Below are 21,339 nucleotides of genomic sequence, written 5' to 3' on the forward strand. Positions count from 1 at the left end.
CAGTGTAAATAAAATAGAAATGTAAATAACGTAAATAAAATAGAGAACGTAAATGAGTAGTATTATAAGAATACGAGTTTATACTCTAGGAGTAATGAAAGTGAAAGTTTCACTCTAGCATGTCTGAATACTATGAGTTATTATTGTGAAGGTGAAAGTGAATGCTACGTATTTTACTGAAAGAAATTGAATCCCTACAGTGACAATAAACTAATACTACCGAAGGAAACTTATGGATAAAGACTGTAGATATATATAAGTGTTATATAGTAATAGAATATAAAGTGTGAGGGGTTTTATGAATAATAAATGACAGAGTACCAAGAGCGAACTAGTGCAAGTGCGACGGTCAGGCGCGCTCATAATTTTCATTGCTTTCACAGTGGGTTTTTTTTTTTGAAGTATGGATCCCAAACTACTTGAAAATCATAGTGTTTATAGTGTTAATATCTTGCTGTGGTAATCATGTTACGGGTTGTCGGGAAGTGTAAAGTGGAGACTTCGTTACCCAACTTCAGAGGTCTCCACAAGTCCTCCGGTAACCGACGAAGGCTCAACAAACATTCCAGGAGAAAGCTGAAGGTATGTGCCATAAGCATATGTAATTTTAATATTCTAGGACTAATAACTGATTTTTGGCAAATATTTTTTGAGTGTCGGTCGGAGCCCAAATAACCCCGCGGCACACGCAAAACATTGGTAAACATGCCCGCGGTGTAGGGGTTAATGAACAAATAAAAAAGGCAAAATTCCGACGCCTATCAGGTAAACTGGTTATAAGACTTTATTTCTTGCTTTAACATTATTTAAAAGTACTTTAACTTGTATATAAACTTACCAGAACAGTATTGTAAATATTTAACTTACTAATACAGTACTGTGGAAAAGCAGGACACGATCACTTGATCAAAACAAACCATGCGTGGTGCTGCACTGATGTTCGAGGATTTGGCCTTTCAAAGGCCGCCTCTCTTGCATAAATTTATAGTTTTAGTAATGGTTCTTTAATCTTACGTTGTCTCACACGTATCCCAGCACTAACTGCTATACTAATTGCGAGCTCGTGTTCGGGGTGAGCTTACTGTACTGTTTAGAAAGAGTGTTTAACTTTTACTGGAAGATATATGCCACTACAAAAATGGAAGCTCAGGCTTTTACGAGATTATTGCATCATAAAATGTATTATAATCGTGGCGCACGACTCTGAGGTCGACATTATCATACCTGGCATTGTACCATTCAAAAGTGCATCTGATTTCATATCTTACATTACCTGAATCATATTATTATGCACGCATATATTATACATGAATATTATTATACACGAATCACGTGCATCTCATATTATACACAAAATAAGACACACTTTTGAATGGTAGGTTGCCAGGGCACGATAATAGCAACCTCAGAGTCGCACGCCGCGACTATAGTGTGAATAATATCATAAAGCTGTTTACAATATTACATGATGCCCCAGAAAATATCACTCTGAATCTTCAGTTTTAAGGCAGATTGACCAAGCTTCTCAAAATGAATGGATCTGTTTCATTTTTTTATTTTTTCTTGGAGGGAACAGTCATGCAGGCTTCTGGCCTTCAGTTACTTTTTGTATTAAAAAAAAAAAAAAAAAAAAAAAAAAAGTCCTCATGTAGTATGCAGATACTTGTTTTAGCCATTCAGCAGTATGAAAAAAATAATCTGCTTTTCAGAACACAGTCCCTTTAGGATGGAGGTAATTTAGGTAGGGGGGAAAAAATTGTGAGTTGTAATGTTAGGTAAGAAGAGGGAAGTTTAGTGCTGGGTATAGGAAGAAGAGGGAAGTGTAGTGCTGGGTAGAGGAGGAAGAGGGAAGTGTAGTGCTGGGTAGAGGAGGAAGAGGGAAGTGTAGTGTTGGGTAGAGGAAGAAGAGGGAAGTGTTATGTTGGGTAGAAGGGGAAGAGGGAGGTGTTGTGTTGGGTAGAGGAAGAAGAGGAAAATGTAGTGTTCATTAGAGGAGGAAGAGTGATGTTGTTGAGGCAGTGCATGTACAATAGTGTTGAAGGTTTTGAATAGCCGTAGTGGCTAGGTAGGTATGTACAGGATAGATTATTCACAGAAAAAAAGGGAAATAAAAAAAAGGGAGGAAAAATAAAACGCAAAAATGGTTGCACGTTTTATATGGATGGAGGTCACTTTTTAATTAATTTGGGGCAGTGGCCAGGTGATAGGTCTAGTACAACTTCCTTGGTGGTTTGAATGTCCATAATGCTTTTATTTTCCTCTGACAAAGTGGGGCCAGACTGGAAGGTCAGTTTAACTAATAATCAAGGAGACTCATTCCTGTCTCATTACTAAATTTTTTTATGTTTCATGGGATTGGTCCACTTATATCAGATAAAATAACTTATTTTGAAGAGGTATATAGTGAGGCTGTGGGGAGGAGGCAGCCTTTTAAGTCTGTGTGGAGGTCTTGTTGGGGTGTGTTGGTTGTTTACGTGTTCGTGTTATACTGGATTGAGAGTCCTTTGGTTGTCTTGTGTGTGTGTGTTTAGCCATGAGGGATTTTTGGCACTGTGAACACCAGCTGGAATTGTACTGGTGTTGATATTGAATGGGAAAGTCATGGAAAAGTTGATGATTACAAAGTGCTTATGTACAGAAAAATGTGTGTAGTCAGGCTTTTAGGGGCTTAAATAATTAAGGTCAGTGAGTGAGCATCTTCCCCTATGGCCTCGTTATATCAGTGTCACCACAAGAAAGTGTCTGCTAAGCACCACATTTTTATAACAATTGGGTGTGGAAGGTGAGAATCGGGGGTAGGGTTGCAAGAGGCAGACTGAAATAGACATGGAATGAGGTCATAGTGTGGGATAAGGGGAAGGCTGCCAGAGATCAAGCAGTCATTAGGTGACCAAGGCCATTGCAAGCATGTTGGAGCCTTTTCAAATGATATGTGACCAATACGAAAATTCTGAACCATTTTCTACAGGCCCATCATGCATTCTTAATTTCAAGATTATTAAAGAAGCTCAGTATATATATGCATAGGATTGAATTATATTAAAACACATCATCTGAGATGTAAGGGTACATTTTCCACACTATTACAAACTGAATAGGTATAAATTGTGAGTTTTGTGTAAAATGCCAGCAATAAGTAATTCCTCATTTAATAATTGACAAATATTCTCTTAAATTGATGATAGATGAACATTGCTTGAAGTTTGGGTTAGGTCCCAGCAAGAGAGAGTTTTTCTCAGTCACCTAAGGATCATATGCAAGACAGCAGCTAAGTATCTAGATCTGTATTTGTGTTAAATTAGTAATATTCTTAGATGAATTGACCTTTATCTTTCACAGCACACCACCTTTGAGATTGAATAAGAAGCATAGTATGTGAAAAGTGTTTATATTTTTTGCTGACAGATAAAGAAACTGTGCGTAGTGAAAGTATCTTAAATGGGGAATTACTGATAGGGGTTTGCCAGTAAGTTATTGTTATGATTTGACAAAAGCAGCTTCTGAAGCTTAAACTACTGATACCCCTTGTTAGCATTATACTGCAAATGAAAACTGTTTATTCTGTGTGTTTTAGTATTTCATATAGTGTAAATATTGTATTAGGCTTCCGCATCTCGTCGTTGTTCTTCTGTTCCTTCCTTTTCCTCTCCTCTTCCTTCCTCCTCCTCACTACTACCCATCCAACCCACCCTACAACCCTGCTACCTACCCTTGTTATGCCCTGCCAGGTGTCCCGTGCTATTCCTGTCATCCTTGTTCTGTCCTGCCATCCCTGTCTTGCCCTTCCATCACTGTCCTGTCAACCACGTCTTGCCGACCCTGTCCTGTCCTGTCATCATTTACCTGCCCTGCACCCTTGCACTGTCCTTTCTCCCCTACACCCATGCAATACACAGCCATTCCCTGCCCTGCACCCTTGCAACACACAGCCATTCCCTCCCCTGCACCCTTGCAATACACAGCCATGCCCTCCCCTGCACTTGCAATACACAGCCATGCCCTCCCCTGCACCCTTGCAATACACAGCCATGCCCTCCCCTGCACCCTTGCAATACACAGCCATGCCCTCCCCTGCACCCTTGCAATGCACAGCCATGCCCTTCCCTGCACCCTTACTGTGTCCTGCTATTCCTGACATCTCTGTCCTGCTCTATCCTCCCAACCCTGTCATGCTATCCCTCTGCACCCTTGCTATGCTCTGCCATCCCTGTACCAAGTCATACTCTCCCTTGCATACTTACTGTGCCCTGCCATTGCTGCTATTCTTGCCTTGCTCTGTCCTGCCTTGTAATCACTGTGCCTTGCCATTGCTGCTATTCTTGCCTTGTCATCACTGTGCCCTGCCATTGCTGCTATTCTTGCCCTCCACTGTTCTGCCCTGCCATCTCTGTTATTCTTGCCTTGCTTTGTCATGCCTTGTCATCTCTGCTATGTTCTGCTATTCTTGTCTTCCTCTGTCATCTCTGCTATGTTCTGCTGTTCTTGCCTTGTTCTGTCCTGCCCTGCCCTGTTGTTTATCACTCTCTTTAATATAACTTCATCTCCTCCTTCCCTTCCTGTCTTAACCCTCTCCCTCCTTGCTCTCTTCTTTTCCTCTTCTACCCTTCCTTCCTTCTGTTTTTCATCTTTTCCTCCCCTTCTCTTTTTCTCCATCTCATTCTCCACCTAATCCATTTTCTTCACCCTCTTCCTTTCCTTTCCTGCTCCTCCAGCTTTCCTCCCCCCTCCTTCCATCCCTTTCCTCATCCTTCTTCTCTTGTCCCTCTCCCCCTCCCCCTGTCTCCTTCATCCTCTTTACTCATTGCCTTTTCTTTCCTGCTCCTCCAGCTTTCCTCCCCCCTCCTTCCATCCCTTTTCTCTTCCTTCTCCTCTTGTCCCTCTCCCCCTCCCCCTGTCTCCTTCATCCTCTTTACTCATTTCCTGTCATTTCTACTCCTTCCTTTTGCTCTTCCTCTTCTGCTCTCTCTCTCTATATATATATATCTTATCTGCCTCTTCCTCTTCCTCTTCTACCCCCTTCCTTCCTTCTGTTCTTCCTCTTATACTCCCTCTCTTAGTCTGCCTCCCATCCCTCTCCATTTCGTCTGTTCCTCTACCATTTCTCTTCCTCCTCCTCTTCACTCTCTTCCCTTTATTACTTTCCATCTCTACTCTTATCTTCTTTTCCTCTTCCCTCTCCCATTCTTCATTCTCTTCTGCCATTTCCTCTTCATTATTTTTGTCTTTCCCCTCCTTCTTCAAACTCCTGTTTCTCTTCCACCCTTTCCTTTTCCCCTTGCCATCTTCCTCTCCTCCTCCCTCAGTCTCTACCCCCCACTTCCTCCTTTTTCTCTTTTCTTCACTACTCATATCTTCTTTTCCTCATACCTCTCCCATTCTTCATTCTCTTCTGCCATTTCCTCTTCATTTTTCTCTTCCCCCAACTCCTGTTTCTCTTCCACCCTTTCCTTTCCCCCTTGCCATCTTTCTCTCCTCCTCCCTCTGTCTCTACCCCCTCCACTTCCTCCTTTTCTCTTCTCTGTACTATTCTTCCTTCTCTGTATTCTTTTCATTCCCCTGTCTTTCCTATCTCCTTCCACATCCTCCTCCTCCTCCCCCCCCTCCTCCCTGTTCTTCCTCTTCCGCTTTTTCCATCCTTTTATCTCATTCCTCCCCCACCTTCATCTCTTCGCCCTGCTCCTCTCATTCTTTTTCTTCACCTTCATTCTTTTCTTCTCCTGTCCTCCCTATCCCATATTCCTCCCCCCCCCCCTCCTCCTTACCTCTTCTAACTTACTTTCCTCACCTGCTCTACCCCTCCCCCCTTTGTCTCGTCTTCTACCACTCCCCCCTTCCTCTCCTCCTCCTTTACTTCTCCCTCCTTCCTCTCCACATCTTCTAGTTCTTCCCCCTTCCTTTCTTCTACCCCCTTTCCCCTCCTCTTCTACTCCCCCACCCTTCTCCTTTTTAACCCCTCCTTCCTCTCCTCATCTACCTTTTCTTCCTCTTCTACCCCTTTCCCTCCTTTTCTACCCCTCCTCTACATTCCCTTCCTCTTCTACACCCCCATCCTCTTGTGTTTCTACCTCCCTTCCTCTCCCCTCTCTCTCTTGTACTTCTTCCCCTTTCCTCTCTTCTTTTCCCCCCTTCCTCCTATTCTAGTCCTTCCTCTCATCATCTACCTTCCCATCCTCTTCTACCCCTCCCCCTTCCTTTCCTTTTCTATTTCTCCCCTCTTCTACTATTTCTCCCTTATCTTCTATCCCTTCCCCTCCTCTTCTACTCCCCCTCCCTTCTTTTCTACCCCTCCTTCCTCTCCACTTCTACCCCCTTTCCTCTCCTCTTTTACCCCCCTTCCTCTCTTCTATTCCTCTCCTCTTTTACCCCCCTTCCTCTCTTATATTCCTCTCCTCTTTTACCCCCCTTCCTCTCTTATATTCCTCTCCTCTTTTACCCCCCTTCCTCTCTTCTATTCCTCTCCTCTTTTACCCCCCTTCCTCTCTTCTATTCCTCTCCTCTTTTACCCCCCTTCCTCTCTTCTATTCCTCTCCTCTTTTACCCCCCTTCCTCTCTTCTATTCCTCTCCTCTTTTACCCCCCTTCCTCATTCTATTCCTCTCCTCTTTTACCCCCCTTCCTCTCTTCTTTTACCCCCTTCCTCTCTTCTATTCCTCTCCTCTTCTACCCCCCTTCCTCTCTTCTATTCCTCTCCTCTTCTTACCCCCCTCCCTTCTACTCCTCTCCTCTTCTACCCCTTCCTTCCTCTCTTCTTTCCCCACATCCTCTTCTCTTACCCCTCCCCTTCCTCTCTTCTTGCCCCCCATTTTCTTTCCTCTTCTACCCCGTCCTTCCTCTCTTCTTTCCCCACATCCTCTTTTCTTACTCCTCTCCCTTCTACTCCCCCCTTCCTCTCTTCTTGCCCCCCCTTTTCTTTCCTCTTCTACCCCTTCCTTCCTCTCTTCTTTCCCCACATCCTCTTTTCTTACCCCTCTCCCTTCTACTCCCCCCTTCCTCTCTTCTTGCCCCCCCTTTTCTTTCCTCTTCTACCCCTTCCTTCCTCTCTTCTTTCCCGACATCCTCTTCTCTTACCCCTCTCCCTTCTTCCCCCCCTTTCCTTTCCTCTTCTACCCCCCCCCTCCCTCTCCTCTTCAATCCCCCATTTTTTATACCCCCCTTCCTGCTCCTCTCCCCCCCCTTTCCTGTCTTTTACTACTCTTCCTTTCCTCCTCTGCTACTAGCCCCCCCCCCCTCTTCCGCTTCTACTCCCCCTTCTACCTCCATTTCTCTGCACTTCTACCCCTCCTCCATCTCCAGTCCCCCATTTCTCTACCCCCTTTCCTCTCCTCTTCTACCCCTTCCTTCCTCTCCTCTTCATCTTACTTCCCCTTCCTCTCATCTTCATCTAACTCCCCCTTCCTCTCATCTTCATCTAACTCCCCCTTCCTCTCCTCTTACCCCTCTCCCTTTTATCCCCCCTTCCTCTCCTCTTACCCCTCTCCCTTTTATCCCCCCTTCCTCTCCTCCTACCCCTCTCCCTTCTACCCCCCTTTCCTTTCATTACCTAACCCCCCTTCCTCTCCTCCTCTTCCCCCCCTTCCACTCTTCCTCTCCTCTTCTACCCCCCCTTCCTCTCCTCTTCTACCCCCCCTTCCTCTCCTCTTCTACCCCCCCCTTCCTCTCCTCTTCTACCCCCCCCTTCCTCTCCTCCTCTACCCCCCTTCCTCCTCTTCTCTTCTTCTACCCCCCCTCTTCTCTTCCTCTACCCCACCCTTCCTCCTCTTCTCTTCCTCTACCCCACCCTTCCTCCTCTTCTCTTCCTCTACCCCCCCCTTCTCTTCTACCCCCCTTCCTCTCCTCCTCTTCTCTTCCTCTACCCCCCCCTTCCTCCTCTTCTCTTCCTCTACCCCCCCTTCCTCCTCTTCTCTTCCTCTACCCCCCCCTTCCTCCTCTTCTCTTCCTCTACCCCCCCCTTCCTCCTCTTCTCTTCCTCTACCCCCCTCTTCCTCCTCTTCTCTTCTACCCCCCTTCCTCCTCTTCTCTTCTACCCCCCTTCCTCTCCTCCTCTTCTCTTCTACCCCCCTTCCTCTCCTCCATCCCATTTTCTCTTACCCCCTCCCTTCCTCTGATCTTACCCTTCTCCCTTCTACCCCCCTTTCCTCTCGTTACCTAACCCCCCTTCCTCTCCTCTTCTACCCCCCATTCTTCTCTTGAATCCCCTATTTCTTCTACCTCCCTCCCTCCTCCACCCCCCCCTTCTTCTCTTGAATCCCCTATTTCTTCTACCTCCCTCCCTCCTCCACCCCCCCTTCTTCTCTTGAATCCCCTATTTCTTCTACCTCCCTTCCTCCTCCTCCTCTACCCCCCCCCCTCCTTCTTCTTCCTGTTATTTTTTCATCCAATTACTTTCGTGTAGCTTGTGCTGTGTGTAGACAGAAAATAAAATGGTATAAGTTTATTAATCCATTTTTTCTTGCCAGCAAAATAATTTTATTTAATTCTTGCTGAGAGGAGAGGAGGAGGGGGGAGGGAGGAGGGAAGGAGAGGAAGGGGGGAGGAGAGGAAGAGCAAGAGGGAGGGAGGAGGGGGGGGGAACGAGAGCAGGAGGGAGAGGAGGAGGGGGGAGAGAGGAAGAGCAAGGAGGAGGGGGGAAGTAGAGGAAGAGGAGGAGGGAAGGAGTGGAAGAGCAAGAGGGGGAGGAGGAGAGTAAGAGCAAGAGGGAGGAGAAGAGTAGGGAAGTGGGAGGAGGAGAGTAAGAGCAAGAGGGGAGGAGAGGAGGAGGAAAGAGGGAAGTAGAGAGAGAGGAGGGGGGGAAAGCATGGGAGGGAAGGAGAGGAAGAGCAAGAGGGAGGAGGGAAGGGAAGGAAAGGACAGGAAGAGAGAAGGAGAGGAAGACCATGAGGGAGGATGGAAGGAGAGGAAAAGCAAGAGAGGGGGAGGAGAGGAAGATGGAGGAGGAGGGGAGAAGAGGAGGAAGGGGGAGGAGGGGGGAAGAAGAGGAAGGGGGAGGGGGGAAGAGAAGAAAGGAAGGAGGAGGAGAGGAAAGAGGGCAAGGGAAAAGGGGTAGAAGGATGCAGAGGAAGGAAGGGGAGAAGAGGTAGAAGGATGAGGAGGAAGGAAGGGGAGAAGAGGTAGAAGGATGAGCAAGAAGGAAGGGGAGAAGAGGTAGAAGGATGGGGAAGAAAGGAAGTGGGCGGAGGGAAGGGGAGGAGAGGAAGGAGGGGGGAGAGAAAAAGAGAGGAGGAAGGGATGAATGGAAGTGGGACAAGAAGTAGAAGAATGGGAAGGAGGAAGGAAGGGAAAGGGAAGGAGGAGGAGAAGAGGGAAGGAGAGGAAGAGCAAGAGGGAGGAGGGGAAGATGAAGAGGAAGAGCAAGAGGGAGGAGGGGAAGATGAAGAGGAAGAGCAAGAGGGAGGAGGGGAAGATGAAGAGGAAGAGCAAGAGGGAGGAGGGGAAGATGAAGAGGAAGAGCAAGAGGGAGGAGGGGAAGATGAAGAGGAAGAGCAAGAGGGAGGAGGGGAAGATGAAGAGGAAGAGCAAGAGGGAGGAGGGGAAGATGAAGAGCAAGAGGGAGGAGGGGAAGATGATGGAGAAGAGGGAGGAGAGGAGAGGAAGGGAAGGGAAGGGGAGGAGAGGAGAGGAAAGGAAGGAGGGAAAGGGAGGAGAGGTAGAAGGATGGGGAGGAATAAGGAGGGGAAGAGAGAAAAAGAGAGGAGGAAGGGATGACCAGAAGAGGGAGGAGAGGTAGAATGGGAAGGGAGAGGAGAAGAAGGACGAGGGAAGGGAAGGAGGAGGGGAAGAGGGAAGGAGAGAAAAAGCAAGAGGGAGGGGGAGGAGAGGACAGGAAAGGAGAGAAGAGGAAAGAGAGAAGGAGGAGAGGGAGGGGAAGAAGAGGTAGAAGGATGGAGGAGGGGAAGAAAGAGAGAAGGAAGAGGGGGGGAAGAAAGGGAGGAGGAGGAGAGAAAAAGAGAGGAGGAAGGGATGAGCAGAAGAGGGAGGAGAGGCAGAGGAATGGGAAGGAGGGGAGGGGAGGAAGATGGAAGAGGAGAGAAAGGGAGAGGACAACGGAAAAGGGGGAGGGGACAACAGGAAGAGGGAGGAGGAGGGGAGGTACAAGGATGGGGAGAAGAGGAAGAGGTAGGAGGAGGGGACAACAGGAAGAGGAAGGAGGAGGAGGAGGGGAGGAGAAGCAAAAGGAGGAGGGGAGGAGGAAGAAAGAGAGGGGAGGTAGAAGGAGGAGGAGGGAAGGAAGAGGAAGGGGGAGGGCGAGGAGAGGAAGAAGGAAAGAAAGGAAGAGGAAGAGGAAGGAAGGAAAGGAAGAGAGAGGAGGGGAGGAAAGGATGTAGCAGAAGGTAAGGAAGAGGGAGGAGGATAGGAAAGGCAGGAGGAGGAGGGGACAGGCAGAGGGAGGAGGGGCGGACAGGCAGAAGGAGGGTAAGAGTAAGAGAGGAAGAAGATGGGGAGAAGAGGGAGAGTGAATAGGTGGGGGAAGAGGGCAAAAGGTGGAGGGAGAAATTGACAAAGGCATTTTTAATACATCAAGAATTAATTTTCTTCAACAAAATCCATTCACAAATACTTACAGGAAAAAAATAAATAATGCTTACTGTACAACTATCAACCAACTGACTGATGACACTTTCTGGAGTCTGTGCACAGTAATGCACAAATGCAGACGGTTTCCTTTTTTCTATTAATTTAAAACTCTCCTAAACTGCATTATTGGCATTTGAAAGCCATTGCTGCATCATTATTACCTTAGATCAGTATTTGTGTCTCTGTATGTACATTACAATGCTGACAACATTAACATGAGTTATCAACAACAACAAAATAATCATTTGGCTATCATGGAAGGTGTGAACCATAAACTGCATTGATTAGACCAGTGTGATACATATGTTACAATAAAAATAACATCTACATACCATGTTAGTTGAGAAGACCTACTAAAACAATTTTGATTATAAATATTAACCCACTGAGCAAAATGATGTCATTTTCATGTTACAGTACTATTAGTTATTATTATTATTATCATTATTATTATTATTATTATTAGTCTTTTATTCCATCTTGGGATAAGCTCTTGAAACTGAAGGAGTTCCATGCAGTTTCGGTTAAAACTTTCATAATTAAAACTTTCCTAAGTTGAATAAAACAATACAGCACTGATAAAAAATTTCATAATTAAAGACATTCCTCAGTTGAATATAACAATCTTGTTGCAGCATGAACAAACTGAAAAGGACATTACGAAGACTCAAAAGACTGACACTCTAAAGAGTAATCATTGTTACCATCTCACATTTTTTTTTTTTTTTTCCCCACTTAAGGATGAATGTACAATGAGGTCTAGGGCACAAGGACGGAAAACATAAAAGTGGAATAAATGATCAACAAAATTACTAATGAAGAGAACTGGATACTAACAAACTCATTGTTCAAGCCAAAGAATCCTATATTCCGCTTCACAGGCGGATGTACAGTATATTGTACATAATTATATTTTTAAGTTGATGCACTTTACATTATGATGAAAACAACTCATTCGGATGACTGTTAAAGTTTAATATGGGACATTGAACTTTTATCGTATGCTCCTCCATACATAATTCATCCAACCAACTCAACCCAGTCCATTCCCTAGCCCCACCATCGTTACCTGTATTTGTATGCAGCACTCATTCATCATATCCATCCACATTCTTGGCCTACAATACCTCCTCTCACTTTCACTCACTCAAGTATATTTTTTTCACCATCTAAAAAATAATGAAATAAAAAATAAACTGTCTCAGATATAAAGGGTCCAACATGCTTGCATGTGTTAGCCTTAGGCACCTGATGTCAGCTCTCCATGCTGCTTGATCTCTAGCAACTTCCCTATTCAGTACCAATAACCTAGCAATCGTTTCATAACAATGAGTGTGGAGTAGACTGTAGCACCAGTCAAGCAGGGCAGTACTGCCGAGGTGGATGGAAAGCTGATGACAGGGAGTGCTGGAGCTCCCGTTTCATCAGCCCTCAGGACTAGTTCCTGACCATCCCCCTTTGCTGAACTTTTTCAGTGTCTCAGTTACACAGAGAGTAGGCCAGCATGCTCTCCAGTACAAATTTCTCTAACTATCTTCACCAAACTACATGCACAGTACACACTACACTTCCTATTCAAAATTCACAAAAATGGCGTCGATTAATCAAGCCTCGGAGTCCCCAGGGGGGGGGACCATAAATGCCCCCACCATCTGCCCCTCTCCCGGTGACGACTCGAGGTGCCTGGAACCACTGTCTGACTCTCTTCTTCTTCATTTCTGCAACATTCGCGGCCTTTCATCTAACTTTCGCTCTGTTGAGCACCACCTCTCCTCCTCTAAACCTCACCTTCTTTTTCTGACGGACACTCAGCTGTCTGAGGCAACCGACAGCAAACCCTTTTCTGTATCCTCCTACTTTCTCTATACTCATTTCAAAGCCAAAGGTGGCTGTTGTGTATACATACGCAACGACTTATCTTGCTCTCGTGTTCCTGAACTTGATTCTTCTGAATTCTCCACACTCTGGCTTCGGCTTTCCTGTCATTCTCTGACTAAATATATCTGTGCTGTTTACTTATCCCCTAATTCTACTGACTATCAAAAATTCTTCGACTATCTTACTTCTACGATGGAACACATTCTGTCCATTTCTCCTTTCTCTGAAATCTCCATTCTTGGAGATTTCAATGTTCACCACCACCTTTGGCTCTCCTCTCCTTTCACGGATCCACCTGGTGAACAAGCCTACATCTTTTCTATCCTTAATGACCAAGAGCAGCTTGTACAGCACCCTACCCGTATCCCTGACCGCCTTGGAGAGAGCTCCAACATACTTGACCTCTTCCTCACAACTAATCCTTCTGCTTACTCTGTTAATCTTTTCTCTCCGTTGGGCTCCTCCGATCACAACCTTATTACCTTATCCTGTCCTATCACTCCAGTACGGCCTGTGGACCCTCCAGGGAAACGTCGTCTGTGGCATTTTGGAGCCGCGAACTGGGAGGCCCTCAGGCAGTACTTCTTTGATTTTCCCTGGAATGATTATTGCTTCCATGGCCGTGAGCCATCTGAGTGTGCCTTGCGCATTACGGAGGTTATTCTCTCGGGCATGGAAGCATACATTCCTTTCTCATATCCTTTGACTAACGCAAGAAAGCCTTGGTTTAATCACGCGTGTTCTAATGCTGTCCGCAACAAGGAGAGGGCCTACAAAAGGTACCGGAGCCAACCCACCCCTGAATCACATCATCTTTACGTTTCTGCCCGGAATCGTGCTAAGTCTGTTCTTCGCTCTACTAAAAATAATTTCATCCATACTAAATGCTCTCAACTCTCCAACTCGAATTCTTCCCGCTCCTTCTGGCACCTTGCCAAAAATCTTTCTAACAACTTTACCTCATCATCCTTCCCTCCTCTTTTCTACTCTGATGGTTCTGTAGCTATTTCTTCTACTGATAAAGCAGATCTCTTCGCACAGACTTTCTCCTCCAATTCCACCTTAGACGATTCCGGTGCTGTTCCTCCATCACTTCTCCCCTCTGACTTCCTCATGGCTGACATTAAAATTTCTTCAGTTGATGTATTTTCTGCCATCACTGGCCTCAGTACTAACAAGGCATATGGGCCTGATGGGGTCCCTCCTGTTGTTCTCAAGAACTGTGCTTCTGTGCTTACACCCTGCCTAGGCAAACTCTTTCGCCTTTGTCTGTCAACTTGTACCTTTCCTTCTTGCTGGAAGTTTGCTCTCATTCAGCCAGTCCCAAAGAAGGGTGACCACTCCCAACCCTCCAACTATCGTCCAATTGCTTTAACGTCCTGTATTTCAAAAGTTTTCGAGTCAATTCTTAATAGAAAAATTTTAAGACATCTTTCCTATCACAACCTTCTTTCCGATCGTCAGTATGGGTTCCGTCAGGGACGCTCCACTGGCGATCTTCTCACCTACCTTTCAGACTCCTGGTCATCCTCCTTTCGGGACTTCGGCGAAAGCTTTGCCATTGCACTTGACATCTCAAAGGCTTTCGATCGAGTCTGGCATAAATCTTTAATTTCCAAACTGCCCTCCTACGGTTTCTATCCTTCTATCTGTGCCTTCATCGCTAGCTTCCTTTCTGGTCGTTCTATAGCCACTGTTGTAGACGGCCATCGTTCTTCTCCTAGATCTATCAACAGTGGTGTTCCTCAGGGCTCTGTCCTGTCACCAACTCTCTTCCTTTTATTCATCAATGATCTTCTAAGCTGTACATCTAACCCTATCCACTCATACGCTGATGACTCCACCCTTCACCTTTCCATTCGGTTCCCGCAACGCCCATCTCAACAGTTACTTCAAGAAACAAGGGATGAGGCTATGGCACACCTAATGTCTGACTTGGCTCGTATCTCTGACTGGGGTAAAAATAATATGGTTGTCTTTAATGCATCTAAGACTCAGTTCTTACACCTATCAACCCGACAAAATCTTCCACAGGTATACCCATTAATGTTTAATAATATTCAGCTTAATCCTGCATCATCCTTGAACATGCTTGGGGTTTCATTTACTCGGGACTTATCTTGGAAAGATCATATTACATCTCTTGTAAAATCTGCTTCCAAAAGATTGGGTGTGCTAAGCCGACTCCGCTCTTTCTTTACCCCTGCACAATTGTTGTCTCTATACAGGGGTTTTATCTGCCCCTGTGTGGAGTACAACTCCCATGTGTGGGGAGGCTCCCCACACACAGCTCTTCTCAATAGGGTGGAGTCAAAGGCTTTTCGTCTCATTAACTCTCCTCCTCTTACTGACTCCCTTCAACCTCTGTCTCTTCGCCGCACTGTTGCGTCTTTATCTCTTTTCTATCGCTACTTTAATGGTCACTGCTCATCTGAACTGTCTGCTTGCATTCCTCCACCTCTACGACGTGCGCGTAGCACCCGTCTGGCAGCAAACTCTCATCCCTTTTCTGTCCAACTCTCTAATGCAAGAGTTAACCATTACTCCCAGTCTTTCATTTATGCAACAGGTCAGCTCTGGAACTGTCTCCCTCTATCTGTATTTCCTGCTGCCTATGATCTCCAGGCTTTCAAACGCAGTGTGTCCAGGCATCTCAAAATGATCGGATCTTGAATTTGGCTCTCTATTGTATTTTGTTTTTCTCTTGGAGGGAACTGTTACTGCGGGCTCATGGCCTTTGATTCCTTCTTCCGCGCATAAAAAAAAATAATAAAAAAAAAAAAAAAGTTAGCAGATAATCCCCAACAGTACCTTTGGTACACTCACTTTAACACAGGCTTAATGACAGCTACACTAACCAAATTAACCATCACCCTTCCAACTCCAAACAAACAACTCAAACACATCCTCATGTTACCCTACTCAAACAACCACCCCCACTGGAGAGACACCTAAAATTCTACAATCTACTAAGGACACACATGACCTTTTCTCAATACACAGATACCATCAGAGCAAAGGCATTTCATAAACTCAATGTCTTGAAAACAATAACAGGTGCCACCTTCATACAACATAAATTCTATGAACATTTCAGTAGAAGTGACTTATATACACTAGACGAGCCACATACTAACTGGCACAGTAAGACAACACAAAACAGAGCTTTTGGAATACTGACTGGATGCACAAAGGCCACAAATTCAAATCACTTCTATCAAGAAACAAAAGTACTCCCAAACAAGGATCATATGAAAGATAGTTCACCACTTCATGTTAACACTCTTCTCAACCCGAAGATGCATGTTGCATCACCTTCCACCATAGAGAAATGAAGAAGAAAACCACCAAACACTATACAAATTGCTTCACCAACATTCCTCTTTCTCCATCCAGCACAATATTTCACACACACACACACATATAAACACATAGCCACCACAGCCAACCAAAACCTTCAGCCAAATAACGCCCTTCACAAACCTCCACCAGACAACACCCCAAAGAAACTACCCAACCCAGAAAGACAAGACTACACCTAACCAGAATGCAATAGTCACCACACTTCACTGCTACCATGCCAACACAAAATACAACTCAGAAAATTTAATATGCACAAACTGCAATGCAACCTCTCACACCACAACACACTTTCTCACATCAGGTACCACACAGTCATAACACAAGCAATCTTTGAACATAAAACCCAACAAAACATCTATGAGAATGGCTACAGTATGCATTTTACAAGTTTTCTACATTCTTCTCCCAATTCAGACATTCTGTCAAGAGATGCATCCTGAGTATTCCATGGGTCTGAATACTACTCTTAGCAAACACTTCAGATTTCAAAACAGTGTACCCTACACAGTCATAACAGCCAACCTACACAAAGTCAGAAATTCAGAGTTGCAATGTTGCAAACACTGCAAATTTTGACCATAATACAGATAAATATTCCACACACAGCTATGTTCATGAGACTAAATTCGTGGTATAACAGGATATATATCAAAAGATGCTATTTGCGGTAAGAGACACAATATATCTGAAAATATAACAATATAACAAGCAAAATACCAGAATTGTGGTATAAATAAAATATACTGAAAAGCGATATGAGGTATAAGACAAAGTATATCTGAAAAATACAACAAGCATAATACTGGACTTGTGGTATAACAGGAAATATACCAAATTAAGCGATACGAGGTACAACAAGGCAACATACATCAAAAAAATATAATAAGCATAATACCAGACTTATGGCCTAACAGGAAATATACCAGAAACATGTATGTGGTATAAAACAAAATATACCTGAAAAATATAACAAGCATAACACTGGCCTTGCAGTATAACAGAAAACACCAAAGAGAAGCAATGTAAGGTATAATGAGACAAAATACTGTACCTTCATACTGACTTAATAAAAGTCCATCTCAAGCATGTACATATAATATACAATATTATTACCCTATGCTTTGCTGCATGGTGGAATGAATTCTTTTCTTTCTTTTTTTTTTTTACCACAAAGTAATCCAAGAGCCTCTTATAACTAAACCTCTAAGTAATGTCACCAATGATTTATGTCACCAAACCTCTCTACCTGTCACTAAGAACCTCTCTGTGTCACCAAGCATATACTGTAATAATACTAAGCATATACTGTAATGTCACCAAGTATAAATTTTAATGCCACTAAGTAACTGTGTGTTGGTAGACAAAGTTAGTCAATAAATTGCAGCTTTCAGCTAGAGTGATCTTCATTCATGTTGGGGTTTATTGCTCACGTAATGCCACTGAGGGATGGGTGAGGCTGGCCACTCTCATCTTGAATGTCAGGACCAACTTGCCTAGCCCCGGGCTCTACGCTCCACATGGGGCAATGTAGGATTGGATGACGGATGGATGGATGGATGGCTTCTAGTAGCTCTAATCTATGGTCGTGGAGAGGGATGCCTTCATGTGGTGGTGCTGATATAAGTGGGTGCTTCTACTGCCAACCTACACAAACATCCCTTGATTCATCTCCCAAAGGTTGTGGGCTGCAGGAGGACAGGTTAAACATCCATTGACTCTTATCTCCCAAACAAGTCATGGACTGCAGGAGGACAAATTCAATATCCCTCGACTCATCTCCCAAACAAGGGTTGTGGGATGCAGGATGGCAATTTCAGGCTGCACTCCACAGGGTTCATATTTCCAATGAACCTGGAGCCAAAGCAACAATATATACATGAAGATCACTCTACCCAGGTCCACCACGAGGAGGTAAGCTGCTCGGACCCACACCATGCCCGTCCCAACCACCCTACCATTGGACATGCTGCCATCATTGCATATGCCTTGCAGTTTTACATGTTAGTCTGTCTAAGCATTGACTGATGGCAGTAAACGTTTGATTTTAGGAGAAACGTTTCATACTGGAAGCATTAAATATAGCCTTCAATTTCTTCTTGACCATCTTGATCTTCTTTAGAACACACCAAGAACAGGAACTGGTGTGTGTGAGGAGAAAACACACCAACAGGAACTGACGTATGTGAGAAGGAAAAAACACACCAACAGAATGTGGTGTGTGTGAGGAGAAAACACACCAACAGGAACTGGTGTGCCTGAGACAAAGAAAACACACCAACAGGAACTTGTGTGTGTGAGAAGGAGAAAACACACCAACAGGAACTGGTGTGTGAGAGAAGGTGAATGCACACCAACAGGAACTGGTGTGTGTGAGAAGGAGACAACACACCAACAGGAATTATGTGCCTGAGATGAGGAAAACACACCAACAGGAACTGGTGTGCCTGAGACGCAGAAAACACACCAATAGGAACTGGTGTGCGTGACAAAAAAAAAAAACACCAAGAACAGGAGCTGGTGTGTGTGGAGAAAACACACCAATAGGAACTAGTGTGCGTGACAAAGAAAACACACCAACAGGAACTGGTGTGCCTGAGACAAAGAAAACACACTAAGAACAGGAACTGGTGTGCCTGAGACAAAGAAAACACACTAAGAACAGGAACTGGTGTGCATGGAGAAAACACACCAATAGGAACTGGTGTGTGTGACAAAGAACACACACCAAGAACAGGAGCTGGTGTGCACAGAATGGCAAGCTTACACCGAGAACACGTTCAAACGCCAGCCGCAAACCAATTTCCAGTCGCGCACATGTAGCACCTTCCACCCAACTAGTCTGCATCGTGGCTTCTACTGAGTGAATCATGCCAGCCATATCACGGCCTCTGCGCAGATACTTTTGTAAGGTGTAGCTTGGTGACATTTTGGTGACATCTTACTTTTCTAATACAGAAAAGTCCATCCAATTTGGAAACCTACTTTTCTAATATAGAAAAGTTCATCCAATTTGGAAACCTTATTGTTTGGTGACATAATATGAATAGGATGGAGGATGTTTTATATTACATATAATATAAAACAACTTCACCCATTTAGAAACCTAACAGAATGGAGGCACCCTAGGATTATTATGTAGAATATTCAGGTGCTGCATGTAGATGTGACCAAAACAGATCTAAATCATGACAGGTGGTTGGGGTTCTTGCCTACCTAGGCAATAGTGCGTGAAGACTGAGAGGATGTGAAATATGTATCAACGTCCCACGTGTGACATTCAGATAAGTGCTGGTGCCCTGATTAACGAGCAACACATCGGCCCAGACTATACTCAATTCAACAAGTCCGACACCATCAGGAATGACATCAATGCCTCAGATGTTGATGACCTCACAGATAAGGTGCCAGACAGGGTGAAAATGGCATATAGCCTGATTGTTTGTTGTGCCCAAGGGTTATGGCCTCAAAAGCGTCCTCTCAGGTACATCCAACACCCACACGGCATATAATAAACATTTTAGATAAAAATTATTAAAATCAAAATTGAAAAGACATTATTCAATGGAACAAAATAAAAAACAAGCAACCACGTGATTGTCACATGCAAGGGCTGAGTGCATGTGATGGCCGGAACCTCCCGCCTTTGAGACATCTCGCCGTTCACCTTACATGCCTGTTGTGGGTTCGCACGGTACACCCTAGGGCCAGGGCATCACATTTAAGACCCCTTCTTAGCGACCCCCTCGTAAGATGCCCATCCACACACAACTACCACACGTATGGCGAAACGACATCAAATTGACAGAAACTGGCGGGGTGTGTATGTGTGGACTATTCTAAGTACCCAGCCACCCAGACTTCACACGAAGAGAGACAGTGAGAGAGATAAGGGGGACGGAAGGGGAGGACATTTACTCAATTTAGCCAGTGAAAACACCTGAAATTCAGTACGCTAAATGATAAGGTAATGAACCATACCATGTCAGGGCTTGGCAAATTTTTACGGCCGGATGCCCAATCCTGACACCAGCCCTCCCCAATTTATCCGGGCTTGGGACCGGCATTGAGTTGAGCTGGCTTCCTCCTGGGATCAAACGCAACTCAATGGCTGAGTTAAAATGTCATGTGCTCCTTTCAATCTAACTTGGCCTAAAACTGCACTTTTACTTCCATCCATCCATAAACAGAGAAACAGGACATAACTTCGATAAATTTGAAAAAGAGTACATGGGGCTAAAAGAGGAAATGTATCATGAAATTAATGACAGAAACGAAAGGAGTGAAGAAATCCATGGAGAGGTTACTTAAATACCTCCATCTCTGACAACTCTCACTCTGATAACGAGGATTTAACTTAGATGTCAACAATGACAACAACATGAAGCTTGATTGCAGGAAGCAGAAATTTGATCTGACCAGTAACTAAAGAGATTCTAAAGCTTGACTGTAGAAAACAGAAGTTTGATTTGACTCGTAACCATGAAGATTCTATAGTATGACTGCAAGAGAGAGGTTTGATTTAACTGGTAACCAAGGAAAGCTCAAAATCTGACTGCAGGAAACAGAAGTTTGACTAGTAACCAAGGAGATTCTCAAGCTTGACTGCATGAAATAGAAGTTTGATCTGACTAGTAACCATGGAGATTCTAGAGTGTGATTGCAGGAGAGGTTGTGATCTGACTAGTAACCAAAGAGATTCTAAAGCCTGATTGTAAGAAATAGAGGTCTGATATGACTAGTAACCAATGCGATTCTAAAGCTTGACTGCAAGATATTGAGGTTTGATTTGACTAGTAACCAAGGAGATTCTAAAGCGTGACTGCAAGAAACTGAGATCTGATTTGACTAGTAACCAAGGAGATTCTAGAGTATGACAGCAGGAAAGAGGTATGATATGACTAGTAACCAAGGAGATTCTAACATTTGACGGCAGGATACAGACAAACTGAAGATCTGATATGACTAGTAACCAAGGAGATTCTTAATGTTAACTAACTCCTCCAGTACCTTTAGCTAGTATTCATCTGACACTAGTTCTTTCTCAGCTTCTCCACTTCAGTTTCACTCAAAGTACTCCTCTCTACCTATATTCACCACATTCCTCTCAGTGTTACAATGCATAAGTCATATCATCCGATAAGCCTCTATATCCCTCTCTCTCTATGCTCTTGTGTAAGCAAACAGTACAGTGTACTACACTTCACAACAAACACAGCTACCAAAACATTTCAATATCACTATTAACAAGTATATGGGTAATTAAACCTTACTGCATCCTTAGCTGAGAAAAAGCAATTTGAATGATGAAAAATAGTTAACAGAAAATTATACATATAATACTGGAGTGCTATTACTCTAAGCAATGGTTTGTTTTCAACCTGGGAAAAAAGAGGTGGGGGAGGGACCATAAAATGGATAATGCATGATTATATAAAATGCCCTTCAACTCTCTACCAAGCCCCCAAAGGAAGAATGGTGGACTGCAGAGGGTACCATTTCAACTAGCAGTACACTGGGTTTATAGCGA

This window comes from Coenobita brevimanus, chromosome 39, assembly GCF_032717465.1.
Source record: "Coenobita brevimanus isolate Jiangsu-jjx chromosome 39, ASM3271746v2, whole genome shotgun sequence".
NCBI lineage: Eukaryota > Metazoa > Arthropoda > Malacostraca > Decapoda > Coenobitidae > Coenobita > Coenobita brevimanus.